Source organism: Tachypleus tridentatus, chromosome 6 (genome assembly GCF_004210375.1).
Source record: "Tachypleus tridentatus isolate NWPU-2018 chromosome 6, ASM421037v1, whole genome shotgun sequence".
Taxonomy (NCBI): Eukaryota; Metazoa; Arthropoda; class Merostomata; order Xiphosura; family Limulidae; genus Tachypleus; species Tachypleus tridentatus.
In genome coordinates this window covers 62596831-62619226 of record NC_134830.1, presented here as the reverse complement: position 1 = coordinate 62619226, position 22396 = coordinate 62596831, and positions in this window count along the sequence as shown.

The window sequence follows — 22396 nt, the reverse complement described above, 5'->3', positions numbered from 1 at the left end:
GTCCTATCTGGGGAGCCGGAATGTCGGACTCTGAAGAATAATACCCTGTTCTTGTGACCGGTAAATGTTATGACACTTTGAAAACTGTTAAGAAAACATTTTAAGATGAAGCAAAATTACATCTACCAAAATACTATTTGATTATTTTATTGTCTATCTTAGATGACGTCACACGTTGCATTAAAAAAAACATGCTATCAGTAGAAAGGTGCACACTGCACAAGATCGTGTTATTTTTCCGAGATTCTATATAAGACTTGTTTCTACCTGTATGCATGAATTGTGCCTTTTTAAAGTGAATCATAGACAAACGTTTGCTTTGCATCTACAGTTATACCTTAATTTAATATCCTTTAAGAACTAGAAATACTTAAACGTGTACTTCTGTGAAATTATCGATAAAAGGATCTTTGTAAAACCTATTATTTATCCAGTTCTCTGGTAGATATAAATGACATAACATTTTACTTAAACTTTCATTAATATCTATTTTGTATTATTAATAGGAACGTTCTAAGAGAAACATTAGCGCCATATATCTTGTAAAAAAAGCCATTTCTGAGTTCTCACGATTTTTTTTTTCCTTTTGACTTTTCTTGAATCCAGTATGCAGTTTTACACATTATTAAATGTGCTCGCAAAATCCCTGTCAAACTTTTGGTGTTAGTTTATAGAATAAAAAAAAAACTGATAACGTGTAGTATAAAGAACAATAACATTTTCCTTTCAATTCTGCTTGGGTTTGTTTTGAATATCGCGCAAACTACATGAGGACTATCTGCACTAGCCGTCCCTAGCTTAGCAATGTAAGACTAGAGGGAAGGTAACTAGTCATCACCACCCACCGCCAACCCTTGGGCTACTTTCTTACCAACGAATAGTGGGATTGACCCTCACTTTATAACGCTCCCACGGCTGAAAGGGCAAGAATATTTGGTGTGACGGGGATATCGAACCCGCAAACCTCGGATCACGAGTCTGGTGTCTTAACCACCTGGCCATGCCAGGCCTTTCCTTTTAATATAAAGCTTTTGATTTCCTAAACCTGAAATATAAGAAACAATGTTGGAACCGTTTTCAAGCTAAACCTGCTTATTTTTATATTTATTTCGTTGTGTTAGTAAGGCATACTCTATTATTTCTTTATATTGATTTTCATTAACAGTATTTGTTAGAATGTTTAATATATCTAGTTTTACTATGTTAAACTTCAGTTGCTTTCAATATATTTTTTATTACGAAGATTCTTTCGCAATATTAGTTTAATATTTATTCAGAACTAACTTAAAACGCTTACTTTGACCAAACCGTATGAGAAACTATTGGGTTTACGGACGAAAACATCGTTACAGCGAGTACCCTACTGATGAAACAGTGCATTCTAATTTTATTGAGTAGGAACGTAAGAAAAGTATATATTTAATTAGTAATACTCATTATCAGGTTGAATTTGAGTTATGTTTTAATTTAGCAGCCTTTTGTAAATGGAAGTTAAATTTTAAATGCAAATAAAAATGCTTAAGGTAATTTTATTATGTTACATAACATATGCTGTGGTTGAATTATTATCAATCACATAGGCCACAGGTTAGAAACCTGCATAATTAAGTAAGCTCCTCAAGACTAAGACTTCGAAATAATAAAGTCCAATAAAACAACTCATAAGTAGCAACAATGTTTTTATTTCTAGATGAACAAAAATTCGTGGAACATATTTGACTATTTACATGTAAAATGAATTAGGTTCATATTTATCTTTAAATAATGGTGACGGACTGTAGGAAATTTAAATATAAGAAGCTTAATTATTTACCTGACTAGTAGAAGTTGGGAGTAATCGTCGTGTTTAGATTGAGCAGAGAGTATTTTGTTAATAATTTGTTTCCCTCTGACAAATAATTATTGAAGCTGTACTTAGCACTGCAAAGCTTAATATTATCAACCGTAAGGTCTTAAAATGATGGAAAAAGTGACGAAAAACCCTACAAATAGTACGTGGGGAACATGATCTATTACAGTTTATAGTGGTTATAGCTGGAAAATTGTAATTGTGAATCGGCCATAAATTCGAAAATTTACAATTATTAGATACTCTTGTTGCTAACAACAAAAATAAACACCAGAAGTAACGGCTCTTTTCCGAAACTGAGAAATCAAACACAAAGACAGTAAGTGACAGAGGGCAAAGATTACAGGTAACCCTGTGTCTCCCAAACTATATTTTTCAACACCAAGCTCTTCGTTCTAACTACTCACCATACGGTTATGACGTTTATTCATTCTGCGTGTATGGACGTCGCTGCAGAGACTAGTGAAATCTGGACTCTGTTGTTCTATAAATCAGAGAGCGAGAACGCCTCTTCGTAGGCAATCGTATAACACAGCTGTAAACTTTCCCTCGTTGTGAACTGTATTTTCAACCAACCTGAACAGTTCCTTAAGCGCAAGTGGGATAAATGATCCTTTTAGTTTCAGTTATAACTCGGTCCATGATTTAGAACTCCGGACTACAGGGAACACAGGCCGCAAGCAGCATCCACAGCCATAGGCTTAGTACGAATCTTTGAACAGAATAATAGAATTAAATGTGGCATGTGTAACGCGATCACAGTTGAAATTACGAATAATGTTCAGTGCCATTGCGTCTCGAACCCTTGGTCCATCATCTGCAGATATACACGATAACCTACAAGCTACTCCTGGCCATCCACTGAATTTAAAAACGAAGGTAAAATTTGGTCATGGACAATGTAATACCAAAATTTATTTTCCTTTTAAATTTCCTTCTTTTTTTCCAAAAATGTTATAAAAACTTAACTATCGCTCAAGTCCTTATGTAAAAGTTGTTTTCTACTTACTTGTGGAGCTATAAATGAATTACTCTCCAGCAGTTGACTTATATTATTTAGGTTTATTTTCAATAAATACCAATAAAAATTTACAAGAAACTGTTAAATTAAATATTTGCATCATATAGACATAATCCATATGAATCAGACAATAACGAACTGTTAGACGTACCATCAAATGAATTAATTATTGTCTTTTGTGGATAACAGACAAATATGAAATTGCATTTACACCTTATCTTAACTTTAACAGAGGATTTGTTTATAGTTAAGCACAAAGCTGCACAATGGACTATCTGTGCTCTAACCATTGTACAAGGGGTATTGAGACCTGGTTTCTAGCGTTGTAAGTCCACAGAGATAACGATCGCTGTCCCACAAGAGGACTGGTAAAGAGGAAACAAAATGCTTAAAATACTACTCAAACAAACATTTAATGGAAACGACCCCCCCCCCCCCATAATTTAAAAAAGAGCTTTAGCGTGCTTAACATAGCTCTGGATTTTGGCACTGGTGCGCCCGATTCCAATCCATAAGACACCACAAAATATTCCCATCATTATAAACTGTGGATGCATTATAAGAGTGACAGTCATTGACGGATTAAACAGCTTAAAAGCTGTGGATGCGTTATAAGAGTGACAATCAACGATGGGTGTTGTTGACTGACTGACATCCATCTGGTTAGTATTTCAAAATAGCCTTAGTAGCTTTGTCATAAATATAAAATAAAGTTAATAAACAAGTTTCATAAATGCATATAAAATACAATTATTTTGGCTTTCCACCAACCTCGGAGGATAGTTGGTAAGCTTGAGGACTTATTGCGATAAAATTTCGGGTTCGAACCTTGTGCATCGTTGCGATAAAGAATAGGAAATCGTTTGATCATACAACCCATTTTGCTCGTTAATTCTTAGATTCTATACTTGTACAGAGAGAACTGTAAGGGAAAGGGCGAGAGGGTTATATTTCCTGTTGAAACCAAAAGGTTTCAAGACGGAATTTAATCTAAAATATGTGTAAAATATAAATTAAACAGTTTTAGCTGCATAAACCTGAACTATTCTCCAAATTTTTAAAGAAAGTTTTCCAATCAATACCTTTTTATACAAAACAAAGATTGGCAAATTCTCAATGGCTTCAAGGCCCGGCATGACCAGGTGGGTAAGGCACTCGACTCGTAATCTGCGGGTCGGAGATTCGAATCTCCGTCGCAGCAAACATGCTCACCCTTTTGGCCGTAGGGACGTTATAATTTACGGTCAATCCCACTATTCGTTGGTAAAAAAGTAGCCCACAAGTTAGCGGTGGGCGGTGATGACCAACTGCCTTCCCTGTAATCTTACACTGCTAAATTATGAACGGCTAACGCAAATAACCCTCTCGTAGCTTTGCGCGAAATTCGAAACAAACCAATGACTTCATTAATTTTGAATTAACTTCGCAAATCCGGCATGCTTGTTTCAGATGTAACCTGTTCTTTAACAATAAAGCAACTAATACACAATTCATATGATTATGAGGTCACCACAGGTCAAAGAAAAGATCATTATTTTGTTTAAACGAGCAGACGATAATATTTTCATGTTTTCCTCAACATAGCTCAACGCTTAACGTCTTTGTAAATGATATAAGTGCTATATACAGGACTTGTATATAGATATGGTATTATGAAGGTTGTAACAAACCACCTGGTGATGAAAGCTTCGTCTTCAAACTTTCAGCTTAAGGTAAATGAAACATTTGTTCTTTGTAGAATTTCTTTGCTCAAAGGTACTTGAGATCTACTTACGCTAGTCATCTATAATTTAAAGTGATAGATTAGAGGAAAGACAGCGAGTCAACACCATCCACTGCCAATTCGTTGGGTCTTCTAATCGAATAGTGAGATTTCACCCTCAAGACTATAATGCACCCACGACCTCAAAGTGCGGAGCGCGACATTTTTCTTCTTATTGACGGAAACTTGGATCCACATTCATGGCGAATAAATGTTCAAAAGTTTCTGCTCTGGTCAATCTCCTTAGTTCAAATAAAGAGAGTAAAATGTTCGTAGGCCAAATTGCTCCTTTTGGGGTATTATTAGCTAAAACTCTGATGTACCCTTCAACACGACTGCTACTACCATGCTCAGTAGAAAGGCTGGCTTCAATGTATTAAGGGGTTTGGCCTGCACTTTCAATGTTACAGCAGGTTTAATTATAGTTGTAGTTCTTCACGGTTATTTTTCAAGCTGCAATTTCGCTGAGCTGATATAAAGGGCATTTTCTACTATGAGTATTTCTATGAGATATGGAAGTTGACTGTTGAAATTCGTATTATATTGCACGATAGCTTGCAAGGGTACCAAAATAACCTATATAACCCTTCTTATTTCACCTTTGTAACGTCTAGATAGTTCCTTCGACAGTTAATATTCTCTGTAGATTGACTTGCACACACACAAACTGTTCAGTAAGTATAGCAAGATATCATCATACAGTTAAAGCTAGACTTCTTTATTACTTATTACACAAATCTGAATATGTGCAAAGAAAACAGAAAATGTCTTATTGTGCAACTCTTTTAATTCACTATATTCGGTGTCGGTTCTCGGTGTCTGCTTTTGATTCTACACAAGAGTGTTAGCACTTCACATCTTTGCGACAAAGTTAGTGCTGTCGATTTTGGTAAACATCACATGATCGTTCGTTAAAAGTGCGCCTTCTTTTATTCTATCCTAAGCTTCGGTACTTTAACAGCTACTTAAGGTTTCCCTCTTTTAACACCCGTTTAACATTTTTCAGCAAAAGAACAGCAGGTAATAAGAGAATGTTGAATTATACCAGATGAGCCAAATTCGTCGTGTTCAACACTAAAACATAAACTTAGTGTCAAGTATGAATATTCTTCAGAATCTTTGATTTCATATCCGCAAAGTTGCTTTTTTCAGATTTTTTTAGCGGTAAAATGTTTGAAGTAGGTACACTTATAATCAGTTGCTTGGATGAATATACATCTGGTAGTTGTTGACATATTTTTGAGCTCTTTGAAGTTTTCCAATACAAATTTCGAACATTTATAGTATCCTTGATGTTTTTAATACGATCTTGTACCAAACTCTTATGTGTCTCCTCAGTTGTTTGTTTTTATAAATAGTTTTTATTTGCTTTTTTATTAAGCACAAAGCTACACAAAAAGCTATCTTTGTTCTTCCTACCACGAGTATCAAAATGCGGTTTAGATTGATTTAACAGGGTGTGATCATAATGCAACTCTTCGGATTTAACTAAATAAAAAAGAGAACGTATTTTACAAGAACATATACACTGACTTAAATGTGATAGTGAGCTTAACCCTTGACCCCAGCGACCTAATGTACATCAATTACATTATAACTACCTGTATTTATCTACATGAAGTTCTACATTGCACATAAAGTTATCCATCACAAGTGGACTCCAATGCAAAAATTATAAAATACTTTCTACCAATTTTTCTATTCTTTCGTATATCTTGGTAATATAATGAGCATATTATTCTGAAAAAAATGTCCACGCCTTTGAAATTAAGCCTGCTTTACTGGTATTTTACATATTTCATAAATTCAAGTCCATCTTCAACCCTTTAAGCGCCAGACTGCAAATGTTACCACTCACTTTAATTTATAAAATATCCTCCCAGCAAAATGTAAAATAGAAATGGCTAAAGCGTAAGACAATAAAGAAATATCAAAATCATACCCTTATTAAAACCCGAAACAAAACAAATCGTTCTACTTGACCGAACTGCATAGCCCCTCTTTCTTCAAGTGAATAAAGAAATATCAAAATCATACCCTTATTAAAACCCGAAACAAAACAAATCGTTCTACTTGACCGAACTGCATAGCCCCTCTTTCTTCAAGTGAATAAAGAAATATCAAAATCATACCCTTATTAAAACCCGAAACAAAACAAATCGTTCTACTTGATCGAACTGCATAGCCCCTCTTTCTTCAAGTGAACTTCTAAAATAATACTGTGATAATCGAGTAAGGTTTTTAAAAATCAAGCTAAATTATTTGTTGTTGTTGTTTTGTTCCTTAAACGTTTGGTTTGAATTTCGCGCAAAGCTACACGAGGGCTATCTGCGTTAGCCGTCCCTAATTAAGCAGTGTAAGACTAGAAGGAAAATAGCTAGTCATCACCACACACCGCCTCTTGGGCTACTCTTTTAGGAACGAATAGTGACATTGATTGTAACTTTATAACGCCCCCACAGCTGAAAGGGCGAGCATGTTTGGTGCTACGGGAATTCGAACCCACAACCCTCAGATTACGAGTCAAACGCCTTAACCCACCTGACCATAGCGGGCCTGTTCCTACAAAAGGTTTAATGATTATTACTTCAGAATGAGCAAATAAAAAGTAATTAAAAGATATGTTTGTGAATAGAAAAATAATTTTCTAAACATTCGTTGATAAAATATTCAATTCCAGACTGGACAGAAGACTGAATATTCATAAGGAGGAAGTTTTGCGAACAAAACTCGTTGAAACATGGATCTTTTTGATGGATCGAGCAAAGCTTGTTATGTACCGAAAACAAAATTTCATTCCGATTTAATACAGAATGTGAGAAATGTGTTTCATGTTAACCCAGTTGTTTATAATATAACGAAATTAATAACCCGAAACAGCCGAATCTACTCTGAACATTTGTTTATTTTATAGACTAAAAGTTAATGTACATAACGTAAAGAATGTGTTTTTGTTAGACCAAAGCCAGTTCGTACTATCTGCTGTGTTCTGAATTTAGCGTTAAATAATCTGGAGATTTACCGTTGTCCCTCCAGGGGAAAGAGGTAAAGAAAATGCCATATTTTCAAAATAGAAATTGCTATAGATTTTGAGCACGCAGTCCATGTTTGTAGGTCCCTATTTGAAGACCGTCAAAAGCAGCTTCTGTTGCAAAAGTCTTCGTCATGTTTATTTCACACCCCACTTTCATGTAGCTTTTTATAAGCCGTTTAGTGTATAGGACAAAAACTCACTCATGCGCTGCATCGAGCCACTTGTCCAGTAAGTTTACTTGCAGAACAGTATAGATACCTGTTTCATTCTCCAACTTCCTAAAATATGCGGCGAGTTAAACGATGTGTTAAGGAAACTAGTTGCGTGCATATGACTTATGTCACTTTTCCAGTCGAAGATCCTTTTTGATTCTTTACGTATCTAGTGCTTGGCGCAAGTTTACAGCTTTTACCACTAGCCATTGTGTTCGTGGATTATGACTTGTTACAAAACGTAGCACATTGTTTGCCACAGCGAAAGTACAATTTGATGCATACCCAGTAGCGTATTTAGGTAGGGGCTAGAGGAAGCTCAGTCCCAGCGTCCATGGTCTTAATGGAGGCCCAATGACAATTTTATTCTATGTAAAATTACATGGGATGCAGGGTCGATAAAAAATTATTAGCTCCTGAGCCCACATAATATTAAATACACCATTGCGCATGTCTCTTCTTGGATTGTTCTTAATCCAAAGTTCATTCGTATTCCTTTGTTTTCCTGTATTACTGTACCGCTTTAAGTTTCCCAGATGAACACATATATAACAATAAGTAGAATTTATGAACATGTTTCCTCGGAAAGGAATATTATATATCTTTTCCAAAAGTGATTAACTTTTTGTGTCATCTTATTATCTATGGCCTACAATACAATACTTCTGATAAATGCAATTTTACCGCTACTACATATCGGTCATCGCTGTCACGCGCTTAATTGCAAATTCAAAATCGTTTTGACATAGCGTGTTTAATCATTAATTGTTCGTAGATGATTTTTTTAGGCTTTCCCGATTTTTACTAATTCAAGAAACTTTGTTTAGTTTTTATATCTATTAGTAACTGATGTAAAAACATTAGATGTTATTCATTATAAACTTTATAACTAGCGTTCAAATAAAAAAATTCCTTGTAATTTCGATGCTAATATTTTGAATGGTATAAAATAAAAATAGAACAATTAGGTGTATGTCAACGTGATTCAATAGATATTATTTAACATTCTATTAATAATAACATATCATCATGAACAATTTGATGCAATTAAATAATAAAACGATGAATTTCAATATTCCGACCATATTCAAATAAAATACATTAGAAATGGCATGCCCCCTGCAGAAAGAACGGTAAGTCCTAGGAGTTCGACTGCTCTTAGAGGACACAAAAAATAGCCCGATGTGGCTTTGCCATGTGAAAAATCCACACACTGACACATTTCATATATAAATACATGTAAACAAATAACAGATAAGACAAAATTAAGGGCCAAATACAAATTCATATAAAAATCATACAGACCGATAGTGTAGATGCTCTTATCAATAAATGGAATTTGAAAGTACATGTATATTAGTCACACTAAGGACAAAATTTGATTTTTGCTTAGTTTCATGGAAGATTCGTTTGTGAAAACTTAGTAGTTGCAATAATTGTTTTATTATTTTAGTTTCTCATTTAAGCATATTACTCAAATTTTATTATCTTTGGCAAACAATGAAAGCATGGCGAGACAATAAACATATAAAGTAATTAATGAACTGTAAATGCTAGTTTAAGTAACATAACAAATAACACAATTGTAACTGAAATACTTATTTTGTGTTATCGTATATAAGTAAACTCCAATAAGCCAGTGTCTCCCCAATTGTCCTCCCAGCAGATAAGAAGTAAATTTTGCGGACTTACAACGCTTATGAACCCGGTATGGCCAGTTAGTTAGGGCGCTCGATTCGCAATATGAGATCGGGGGTTAGAATCTCCGTTCCACCAAACATGCTCGCTCCTTCAGTCATGTGGGCATTATAATGTAACGATTAATCCCACTATCCGTTGGTAAAAGGAGTAGCCCAGGAGTTGGTGATTGAAGGTGATGACTAACTGCCTTTCCTCTTGTCTTACACTGCTAAATTAGAGACGGCTAGCGCAGATAACCCTCCTGTACCTTTGCGCAAAATTCAAACAAAATATCGGATTTTCTCAATAATAGAGCAATACGTTGTATTATTTAACTGTAAGGTATTCAGTTTCTTAACGCATACAGAAGCTCTGACTTTACGTGTCGCTACTCTCTTTCGAAATAGAATATTCCTTTAATGTATGGTTATGAGGAATCTCACACTAAGTTGAATAGATAAACTTTTAAAAATGCTATATTGGAAGAGGAAAACATAAAAAACAACAACTTCGACTTGTCATTTAAGGATGATGAGAAAATACAAAGTTTTATATGTATTTGGTTCCATGGTGAACTGTGCAGAAAGATGTTTTTGGTTCCATGGTGAACTGTGCAGAAAGATGTTGTTTGTTTGAAGACAAGTTTGGGCTTGTTGAGGATGGAAAACAAATAAATACGTCGTCAATGCATCATATCTAATATCTAGGAGGATACATGAGGAGTACAGTGATTACCATTTAACAGAAATAATAAGTAAATTACAAAGCAAACGAGTAAACGGGTTGTTCATGTCTATGTCACCAAGCTAATTGTAGTTTGTATTGTTGATCTAAAATGGGATTTTTTTTGTAGCGAATTTCAATAATTTCATGCAGAAAACGTAAGACTGTAAATGAGGAACATTTTAAATTTTGTAAAGAGCAATATCGAGCAATTGGGTCAAATGATTTTGAGTAAATTCTGTTAACTCGTCATAGGTGATAGTGCAAAGGTTACGTAACCCAGGTTAGAAACTTTTCTGCTTTGCAACTTTAGGCAAAATAAGCTGAAAATGTAGGAAAAAGTGAGGAATTTTCATTGTAAACGCCCTCGATGTCTCAAACGTGATTCTGAGAGCTTATCATGCTAACAAGAAGGATCCTCAATAGTTGGGGCACATTAAACTCTTACAGGCAGGAGTACAGTAAATTAATCTATTACACTTCCTCCCTTTTTATTAATTATATTTTTGTGCGCCAACAACACCAAGTGTAGGGTGCTCATGCATCTGATTCTGTCTAAGTAATTTTATTACACATCAGATTATTTACCACCTTACTCTGAAACTGAAATTCGTTGAGGCAGATTTAGAGTAAATTAACCTATGAGACCTTGAGCGTAATCAAATACATCAATCAAAAGGGTTTGACCTCCTGAGTCCAGAGTATGTATTATATCTCATATAAACTAAGAGATAACGCAGATATGACCTAAAGGTTTGGACTTTAAAAAAAATCAGAGCCATTCTATAAGCCGCTATTTCGCAGGAAAAAATGGGATTTCGATAACCGCGGTGAGCAGAGAAAAGACAACATGTTGTGTAGATTTGTGCTTAACAACTCTAAAAAAACTTTGTGAATTTTACAAAGAATCAACTACCAGAGGATTTTTAACCTCACAGTGTTTTGAAGGATCTCATTCTTTTATGAAGATATTTCAACAAAAACTGGTAATATAACAGAAAAAGAACTTAACTTTGTTTCCTTCAACTAGCAATTCTACACGAGGGTTATCTGCACTAGCCGTCTCTCTATTAGCAGTGTAAGGAATCACTACCCACAGTCAACTCTTTGCTACTCTTTTACCAATAGATAGTGAGATTGACTGTAACATTATAACGCCCGCACGGCTGAAAGAACGAGGATGTTCGGTGTGACGGGGATTCGAACATCCTAACCACCTGACTATGCCGGGTAATTAGTTTTGAAACATAATATTTTTGTGTCTAAAGAGCAGTTATTTATCTTACGTTTAACACGATTATGTTATCTAGTTTTAGGCTATCCGAAAATATTTACTAGTAATGAGTATTGCGGTATTAAAAAATACGATATGTGGAAAGTCTTAGTGACTCAAAATACGATATTAATACATTTTTTAAAAATAGTATAATAATATATCTATTTGTTCAAGTTTTCCATAACCAAAAAAAATATTTAAAAGCAAGATATTAAGATATAAATTTAATATCGTACTACCCAAGTAATGTTGTTAATAGTAAGAACAAATGCTATTATTTTTTTTTACAAATCACAATTTAGGTTTTACCACTTAATTATCACTGGATTCAAAATAAAGCATTTCACCAAATAAAAGCTAGTCATTCTTCTGTGACCAGACAGCACTTTAAAAGTTTATAAACATCAAGTCATCCCTTAAGTTATGTTCGAATTCAGGTTCAGAAAAGAAAAAGGATTTCAAATGCTTTTAATGTTATTTAATCAATAATGTATGTTCCATTATCATTAATAACTTCCTTTAATGCCATTTGTATAAAATAATTGGGGTTTGGGGTTAAAGAATCTAGAGAGGGTAGTTTTGACATCTTCATGTGTTCCAAGCTATTTTTCATCAAGATAGTTCTGCAAACTTCGGAATAGATGATAAACATATGAGGCAAGGTCTGGAGAATAAGGATGATGTGGAAGTTTTTCCCAGTCTAGCTTTTCAATCTTTTCAGATGTGATTCTTGCTGTATGGGGCCGTGCATTATCCTGGTGTAACACAACACCTTTACGATTGATCAAAGTAGGTCTCTTTTCTTTCACTGCAACATTCAAGCCTTCTAACTGTTTTCAATAGAAGTCTGATGTAATTGTTACATTAAGTGGCAGCAACTCAAAGTAGATCACACTAACATTATCCCATCAAACGCTTAACAAGACTTTCCTGGGGTGGAGGTTCATTTTGGGCTGTGCTTTAGCCAGTTTACCTGCACTGGTCCATTGTCTGCAATGCTTAAAATTTTTATAATATATCCATTTTTCATCTCCAGTCAGTAATCTGTCCAAAAAAGGTGAGTTACGTTCACGAGAGTGCGGGAAAGTGCAAATGTCCATTCTTTATCTAAGGCTGGCTTTTGTCAAATTATGGAAGAACCATTTTCTAAGTTTCGATGCCTTTCCAAGCTGTTGCAGATGACGGTGAACTGTTGAATGAGTTGAATTAAGCTTCTGTGCTAGTTCTTCAACTATTACAGCACAATTTTCATCAAGCAGCAAGTCATTATTAAACTCAACAGGACGACCTGTACGTGGTGCATCACTTAAGCTGCAGTCACCTGATCTGAACTTATGAAACCACCTTTGACATTTTCTTTCATTAAGAGACTCTGCACCATAAACACCTTGAATGTTTCGTGTAGTTTCTGCTGCACCATTGCCTTTTTTAAACTCATAAAGCATTACATACCTAATGTACTTCTCGGACATGTCCATCTTCATAAGGGCTTATTTGATTAATGATCTGAAAAAGTGGAGTTGGGTTAGTTTTTTTTATTTGTCTGAACATCTTTATACATGTCCTACTACATATTTTAGTTATTAAAGCCTTCTGCAAAGACAGAAATGATGATGCATTTCGGTATTAAATTTTCGGACATTACTTATGGGATGATCTGATATTACACAAACATACACACGTACATATATATAATAAATTTAGTTCCAGTTTGTAGGAGGTTAAAAATCTGATTGTTTGTTTTAGCTAGCTAAAACAATGGCTTTGTCCACCATATGGAATCTGTATTTTAAGGTCAAAGGTCTGTAAACTTACTGTTCCTCTTCTAGGGGCGTTGTCAAGCTCATTGTCTTCCTGTGATGTATGTTGTTAACTGATGAAACCTCATATCAGTAGTTTTTTATCAGTATATATATAAAAGTCGTCACACTCCATTCTGCAACGAAAGCTTATCGTTTAACCGCTGGATAACGCAATAAAATAAACTAAATATTCTAGGGTATTATGAGAGAACGAACCCCTTAGTTAGATGGTGATTTAAGATTCACAGCTGAGCGAAGTAACTGTAGACAGTGAGTTCATGTTTGATGTTGACATTTACATTCTGTTTATTGAACATGCACCCACTTCGACAAAACATTTTGGGTCAGAATCAAAGATACATATTTCAGAAAAGCAAACAAGACTAGTGTGAAAGCTTGGAACTACAATCCTCATAAATGTAATATAAGCGCAAATTAGAATAGAGGAAGAGAAGGGACGCATATTATCTATCATTCTGTAACCGACTTATACTAAAATATAATAGAAATTTAGGCTAGAAATCAAACACGGGTAATCAAGCCATATGCGATTTACTTTCACCATGTCCGAAACTAGAATCCCAAATTCAGTATTCTGTTTCTTAATAATTAAATTATTGATTTTTAGAATATAAAAAACGAATAAAGTAGTGTTTTTGTTTGTTTGTTTGTTTTGAATTTCGCGCAAAGTTACACTAGGGCTATCTGCGATAGTCATCCCTAATTTACCATTGTAAGGAAAGCAGCTATTCAGCACCACCCACCGCCAACTTTTGGACTACTCTTTTACCGACGAAAGGGCGAGCACGCTTTAGTGTGATGGGTATTCAAACTCTCGACCCTCAAATTGCGAGTCGAGTGCCCTAACCAGCTGGCCACGAGGAATCAGAGATCAAAACCTAACTTAACTCGTAAGTATGACACCAATGACCCATTACTTGATAGAGCAAGGAAATTATAAACAATTTCCAAAAACTTATTTCAGTTAGTCTTAACACCATGTATCATCTTATGTGTGTTTATTTATTTATGTATTTTGATTTTGTCGATTTTTACAGTCACGTGACCTTCATAATAATGTGTCAATAACAGTGGCTCATATAAAGTGTTATAGGATAGGGTAATAACAATCCACATAATGCTAAGGACAATGAGCTGTGAAATAAAACTAGACAATTTTTCATATCAGCCTGATAGTGACTGTTGGAATAGAAACTTCATCTGAGTTTATCTATTATTGCAATATTGAAAGCCATATTTTTCATTGCATTTTTCCATAGAGAGTGCTTTTGCACTCTCTGAGGGTATAAGACGTTTATATATCCTTCCCCACGCTGTGTTATAGGAAATTTAATAATTTTCTTTAGAGGGGTAGAAAGATATGACGCTATATGTTGGTATAGCAAACACTGACTTATATCAAATATAATAAATGCTCAATAACAGCAGTAAAGGAGTGGTGGGGACTTGAGTTCCTAAAATATGACCCCTACTTCTAACAATAATCTTACATAGTTTGGTTGAGATTGGCCCAACGACCCAGGAGTAGTTTGATAACGAAAATACAAAAAAACAGAGACACAGATGTTTGTACTTTATATATATAGAAGGTTTCAACAGTAGCGGCCATTTTTCATTGCATTTCTTTATAGAGGGTGCACCGCATTCTTTGAGATATATAAAACAATCTGTGCCTTCCTACACACTGTGTTTATATTGTGTGTAATAGGTTTACTAATGTGTACTTCTTTTAATATTTATGTTTGCTTTTTAATTAAATGTATATTTAGCGATATATGTAACTTATATTGTTAAATGTGTATTCGAAAGTCTCGACTGTTGTCTGAATTTGTAGGAGATTCTCAAGCATAAGAATCAACAATGTACGATGTGTTTATGCAAAATACTAGTAATTGCCTATATTTTTGCCAACTGAACTTTCGAGAGCCTGCCTTAAAGTTTATAAATCGCAATACGCGGATAGACAGTTTAAAACGTTTATAGGTTTCAAACATTACAAACCGTTCAATTTCAGATAATTAACTTTGGACGTTAGTATTTCTATGAGGACAATAAATATCTTCCTCGGTAAAAAGTGAGTTTGTAAACTGCGTGAAACAAACCAAGAATAAAGCTAGCTATCTTTCTAGTCAAGAAAAGTGTACTTATGTATCAGTATAGAATTAATTCGCTTTCCGTGAACCGCCAATAAAATATTCAGTTCCAGACCAGATAGAAGACTCATTATTGTTTGTAAGTTTGTAAAAATTTTATATATAAACCATTATTTGTAATAACCGCTATTTTAAATTACGTTGTTGTTTATATATTAAAATATATTTGCGTTAAGGAAGAAGACAGTATGTATCAACTTTGTTGGCAAATATCATAAACTTGATACGCTTCAATTAACTATTAAATTTAAATTAAAATTTCCTGCTATTTGAAAATCATAATATGTAATGCACATAACGTAATAAGTCGGAGACTTGTCCGAGATAAATTATAATACGTAGCACATGCATAGAATATGTTGTGTTTTTTTTCTGTTTGATGTAAGGACGCATTGTCATCTATAAAAGTATTTAATGTTAACTTACGCCAACGATAACAAATGCTCAATAGCAGCAATAGTAGAGAATAAATGGTGTAGTGAACAGTCCATTAACATGCCTCTTGTTTCAAGTTAATATTTTCCAAAGTTTGTGGAGTTTGGATCCACCAGCCTACGAGTAGTTAGATAACAGACAGACACACAGATTTTTGTACTTTATACATGTATATATACAAATACAACGTTTGCTATTGAGGTTTATTCACTGTTATATTTCAGATCGTAGTTTCACTGTCTTGTGAAATTCCTGACAATGAATATCCTTTCAAATAATTTCTCCATGTTTGTGACTTATTTGTATTAATTATCATAAGCGTCGATTTTCTAAATGACGCACTTGTAGCAGATAAGGCAATCTGACACTTTACCGTCATTATAATCAGAGATATAGCTCTGCGTCATTATCAAATCGAAACATGAGTGTGAGTAATTATCCAATCAAGCCACAAAAGAGAGGTAATATTAATGTGATCAGCAATGACAAGAAATCTACCTTGTTGAAAGCGTGTTTTGTTTTTTAGCTTCACATTTACTTTTTTATGAATTATTCATAAATCTTTTCTTTACACTAAGACAGCTACAAGATTTCATGGTGCGCAAAATGAATATTATTTTTTAACAAGTGAAAATATATTTCACTAATAATAAACACTGAATATTTATCCGCGTGTTAAATGTTTTAGTTTTCCTTTGTTTCTTAGTAGTTGAGCATAAAGCTACACAGAAGGTTACCTGTAGTCTGTCCACCACGGGTATCGAAACCCGGTTTCTAGCATTATGTGTCCGCATACATACCGCTCTGCTACCGGGAGGAGGCTACCTTTCGTTTGACACATTCGCTTAAACTAAGACAGTTCAATACAGCTTGCTTTCAAATCTGATTTAATATTTATCAGACCTCTGCTCATTGCTCTGTACATATCTCAAGAGCGGACATAGCAGAATCTTGTGTCTTTGTTTTTGTCCACTATCGTTACATTATTAGGATAATGAGTTTTTAAAATGACAGTCATAGCAAACAGAGTACTATTTGGCCAACCACACAAGCTTTCATAAGATACGAACAATCTATCACAAAAATTAAAATACATCACTCGAATGTATTCTCTCAAGAGCCTCTTTCTTTGACATTTTGAGTTTTTACTTCCATTAAAATATTTTTAATTTCCTAGCTTACTTTGACCTTTTTCACTCTCTATCAATAAACATCTCCATGCATTGATCTTATGATTACGTGTTTTTTTCTCTATTTCAATCTTTCATTACAATTATGTTCATCGCCATTGTTCTAATTTGTCTTCTTGAATTACATTCTTGTTCAGTCAAAATAATTTGCCACTTCCATGGACAATATTGTTTGTTTGTTTGTCACTTCCATGGACAATATTGTTTGTTTGTTTGCCACTTCCATGGACAATATTGTTTGTTTGTTTGCCACTTCCATGGACAATATTGTTTGTTTGTTTGCCACTTCCATGGACAATATTGTTTGTTTGTTTTTTACTTCACACTTCGTTATTGTCTATGTCTTGTTCTACTCTACCTTTTCATCCGTTGTATGAAGTATAACATATAACTTACATTATTGCTGAATGTCCCTAAAATTACATATCGCTACTAAGTTTCATACCTAAAGAACAAACATTTTATTTTAGGTATCTTCCTTACCCTGAACTTAAAAGTATAAAAACAAATAAATTAATCTGTGTTCTTCCACCTTACGTACACAAAAAATACACTTAGGTAAAAAGTGATTTTATTTTCAAAAACCACAACCCTAGTCATGTAAAAAATACCCAAATAAATGTGGCTTGGTGAAACTGAATTTAAAGTAGACTGCTCCTTTTTCAATCAAACATAGTGTATTAGGATTGACTTACTAATGATTAAAGATAGGTTAGATATATGCGCATATATCTCCTGAATTTAATTTTTTCATTACAATCTGAGTATATCTTTAGCCTCAAAGAACAATAAAAAAGTGATTGAAGTTTCCATTTTGATATGTCAAAGCATAATGGTGGGAAGCATCACTATTGTAATTTCAGGTTCCAATGTATATTGTATCCCCATGTAATGATGTTATAAGAGATCTCACACAGCATCAGCAGAACCATCGAATTCGACTTAGTTCATATTTTGTATCATTTTACACCTCGTATTTACATTACTTTACCATATGCAAAGACTTGCATAAATCCGTTTGGATTCTATTGTGCAGATCTAATAGGTTTAAGAAAATCAAACTGCAGTATCCCACACTTCAGAATAACGATTACTTTAACTCCAGTGCTTTATGTTGTAAGCTCAAGCAGCAAATAAAAATAGCAGAAGTAGGACCTCAGTCACATAAGAAACAAAACGAAATATACACTATTCAAATAATAAAGAATTTGTGTCTGTAATTTCCATTTCATTTCTATTATACAGTGTAGTATTTATGGTATACTTGAAGCTCCTTCGTCCATCAAAAATCAAGGAGTTTATCTGTTACTCAATGTGTAAAATTGAAGGATAAGAGTTCCTGGATAAATTAAATATTTAGTTCTGTGTACAGAAACAGTATTGTAGCTGGAAGATGTCACTGACGTTACTTCACCTATCTGAAGTAATAAACACTTCTTTAATACTCTAGAACCATCTCTTCAAGACAGATTATCATAAACATGCTTAGAAAATCTAAATGAATAATTATCTGTTAGATCTATCATAAAATTCAACCAGGAGCTTTACTTTCCATTTCTTATTTAAGAATAAAACTTTCTCTTGGTGTGAACGTTCCTTGTAGTCACCAGGAGAAAAACGTATATAGTAAATAGATGAAATGGAGAAAAAAAGTACCATTGGCCACTGTTAACTTCTCCACATTAAATAGCTATACAATATCAGACATATTAAATAAACTTCTCATTCCAAAAATTATTCAATCTCGAGATGAAATAATTTTCGGAATACTAAGTTTACTTATTAACATTTAAAAATACCAGTCATGGTCTAACGACTTCACAATTTTAGTTCTGCCACAAATAAACTCAAATAAGGATTTAAATGTTTCCAGTGTTCTATTTTTATAACTGTAATTGACCAGAAATCTCTTGTTTTTTTATTAAGTTTGTTTGAAACAAATGTTATCAGAATAGAGTCTGTGTTTTAGTAACTTGGTGAAATAAGGTTTTTTTGGCAGTTTCTTAATTAAATTATCTTTTCGGTATTGTCGTTTACTCTTACCCTTTAACATTTGCAATTTGAACCCTTGCACGAAACACGAGTTTAGGTTAATAATTCATTCTTTTCATATTTGAAGATATGTATTCACGTTTCTCAGTTCATAAACTAACACAAATCTCCTAGATAATCACGTCTCATAAATTAAAAACACGGACTTTGTATAGGACTGTAACATGGGAAATCACGTAAAATACATTTTAAAACACACCTCTATCTAATATTTTGTCTTTTGATTACATATACTCAAAAATAAATAAACGTTCATTCAGCTAAATAACTAAATTTACAAAAGAAGAAAGCTTAAAGTAACTTTCAATTTTCAAAATTAATGGCCATCCCTTTCTGTTGAAACTCCACCCATTAGTGTTACTTTAGATACATAATGTGTGAAACATGGAAAAACAAATGTAGCTTATATGTTTGTTTTATACTATATGATTATTATCTGTGTTGAAATGAAGTAGTACATTATCAAACTAATTATTTATGAAAAATATATTATGGTTATTTATAGTAATGGTATCTTAGGTCTCTCTAAGCACAGAATTATGTGAACAACTTTCAGAATGTAGGCTAGTAAAGTCTGTGGAACCTTAATGGTGAACAATTTCTCCTTGACAATCTCCTACACAGCCATAGAATTAACCATTCAGTGTCCTTGTGGCAATAATGATACTGATAGCTCCAGCTATCTATTTTTTCAGTTGTGTGAATTGGATTTACTTCTCGGTTGATGGCTATGGAGGTAGTTGTTATAATAATTGTAATGATCTGCTTGGATTAGAATCTACACCTTGGGGGTTTACTTGCTTCATATAGGTATACAGTGTGTTCCTCCCCTCTACCAGGTTTTATTTATAAAGCAAATCAATCAAGCAAGTCACTAAGTTATTTTCACCCTGGATACGCAAGAAACTATGTTCCACAAGTAGGGTGTTACATTTACTTTCTTGTGGAAAAGGTGGTTATAATTTAGAACAGACTGTACTGTTAATGTTCTTTACCACTAAAAACTCTGGGGATCCCCGATGGATACATCTACTGTTTCGTAGTAATAACAGTCATCAGTCACTTAGGTAATAACTGTAAGCTGAAAAGAATATCATTAAGTATATATAATGTCGCACTTTCTCAGCCTGGAGTGTAATGATGAGGATTTTCGGAGAAACTACTCCAGAATTTAAGATGAAAGATAAATGATTTAAACACAATCCATTGAAGGTACTACTGAATACAAACTGATGGAGACTCCAGAGTTAATGTGTATTATATAAGCAATATGTATAAAACTTTTCTATTATCTGGTAATGATCATAGTTAATATTTTGGGATGAAATCTTCTGAGGTTGTTTACATTACTTCCTTACTTTATATTGATATTTTCTCATGATTTTAGTTTTGTTTCTTTCTCACTTCTTAACGGACCTTTTGTTACCTTTTTAGGACCATTTTTTCTTACAAGATGTGACCTCTGACCCAGTAAGTTTATACTTTTTTACAAGCTTCACCAATCTTGTATTATGTTCTGAGAGACAATGTTTTATGTAATTATTTTGTGCTTTGGTTTTATATTTTGAACACTTGATTTTGTTTTTCTCGATAAACAGTTAAATGTTTTTATCTTAACTTTCTTGTTAGTTTTAACATGGCTATTTCCTGTTGTAAGTGTCTCAAAGTAAAAACAAAAAAATCATTGTCTGTTTTGATCATTAGTTTTTACTAACTGTAGCTTTATTTATTTTATTCTGAAGCTTTTAGGGCTTCTTAAGTAACTCATGATCTGTGATTGAATGGCAGTGCTACTTGGACTCAACTATTACCGACAAGAAACTGTTAGTATTGCATTAGTTTCCAATTGAAGAAGTAATAGTTGTACTAATATGTTTTGTTTTGTTTTTGCTTATTCCCATGTTAAAACTATTTCTGAGAGAGAACTTATCTCACTCTGGTATTTTAATACACGAGGAAGCACGAGACTGGTTAAAGAATTAATGCAGTTTTCAATTTCTTAAATATTATCAAGTTCGTGACTAGTATAGAATAGAAGACAGAATATAAGTAAATATATGTTAGTCTGTTTTAGAATGATACTTCTAACGATGTAACTATTACAAGACTTAATGAACTTTACAGTTAAAAGGTCTCGCTTTTTTTCTGAATAGAATATTTTCTGAATAGGTCGATGGTGTCGCCTTGGGTTCGAAACTGGCGCCATCTTTAGCCAATTCTTTTCATGTTCTCACGAAAAAACATCGGTTAGACAATTGCCCACAACAATGTACACTTCTGTTCTATCGTAAGTATGTTGACGATACCTTTAGCATCACCGAAAATTCTGGTCAGTCTTCGCAAATTTTCCAATATTTGAACAAAGAAAAAATTGTGTGATGTTTACAGAATAAGAGAGAAGGAAGATGATAAGTTTTCTTTTTCGGATACTTAATTCAGTAACGATAACAACAATTTTTAATGCGCATTGTGTATTTTATTTTGAATTTTTCGCAAAGCTACAAGAGGGCTATCTGTGCTAGTCCTCCCAAATTTAGCATTGTAAGACTAGAGGAAAGGCAACTAGTCATCACCATCCACCGCCAACTCTTGGGATACTCTTTTACCAAGTATTAGTGGGATTGATAGCCACATTATAACGCCTCCACGGCTAAAAGAGCAAACATGTTTGACGTGACGGGGAATCGAAACTGCGACCCTTAGATTACGAGTCGGGTGCCTTAATAACCTGGCTGTGCAAATTGTACCACAATATAACATTTACAGGCTTATATTAATATTTTGTAAGCTTTATCCTAATTCGTTTAAAGAAACTTAGTTATAATATTGGTCCATTGTTTATAAATTATCTATCTCATATGAGGCCTTATATGACAATTCAATACCATTTAATTCGTTTATACAAGAATGACTAACCTATATTCTTACCAAGAGAAAACTTCATAATTATTAAACAAACGAAGTGTTAGTTCACCAGAGTATTTGAAGCATCTAAGTATCCTGTAATTATCAGATTATCATGTATTTGTCAAAACACTTTAATTGTTAAAAACCAACTAAAGAATATTATTGAGAGGGGTTGTCCACATTAGAGTTGAGATGGGTGTATTTAAGCCTAATCGTTGCCTACAAACTTTCTTTATATTTAATGACTAGATTTCTACTTTACCCTCACCATTTATGTTT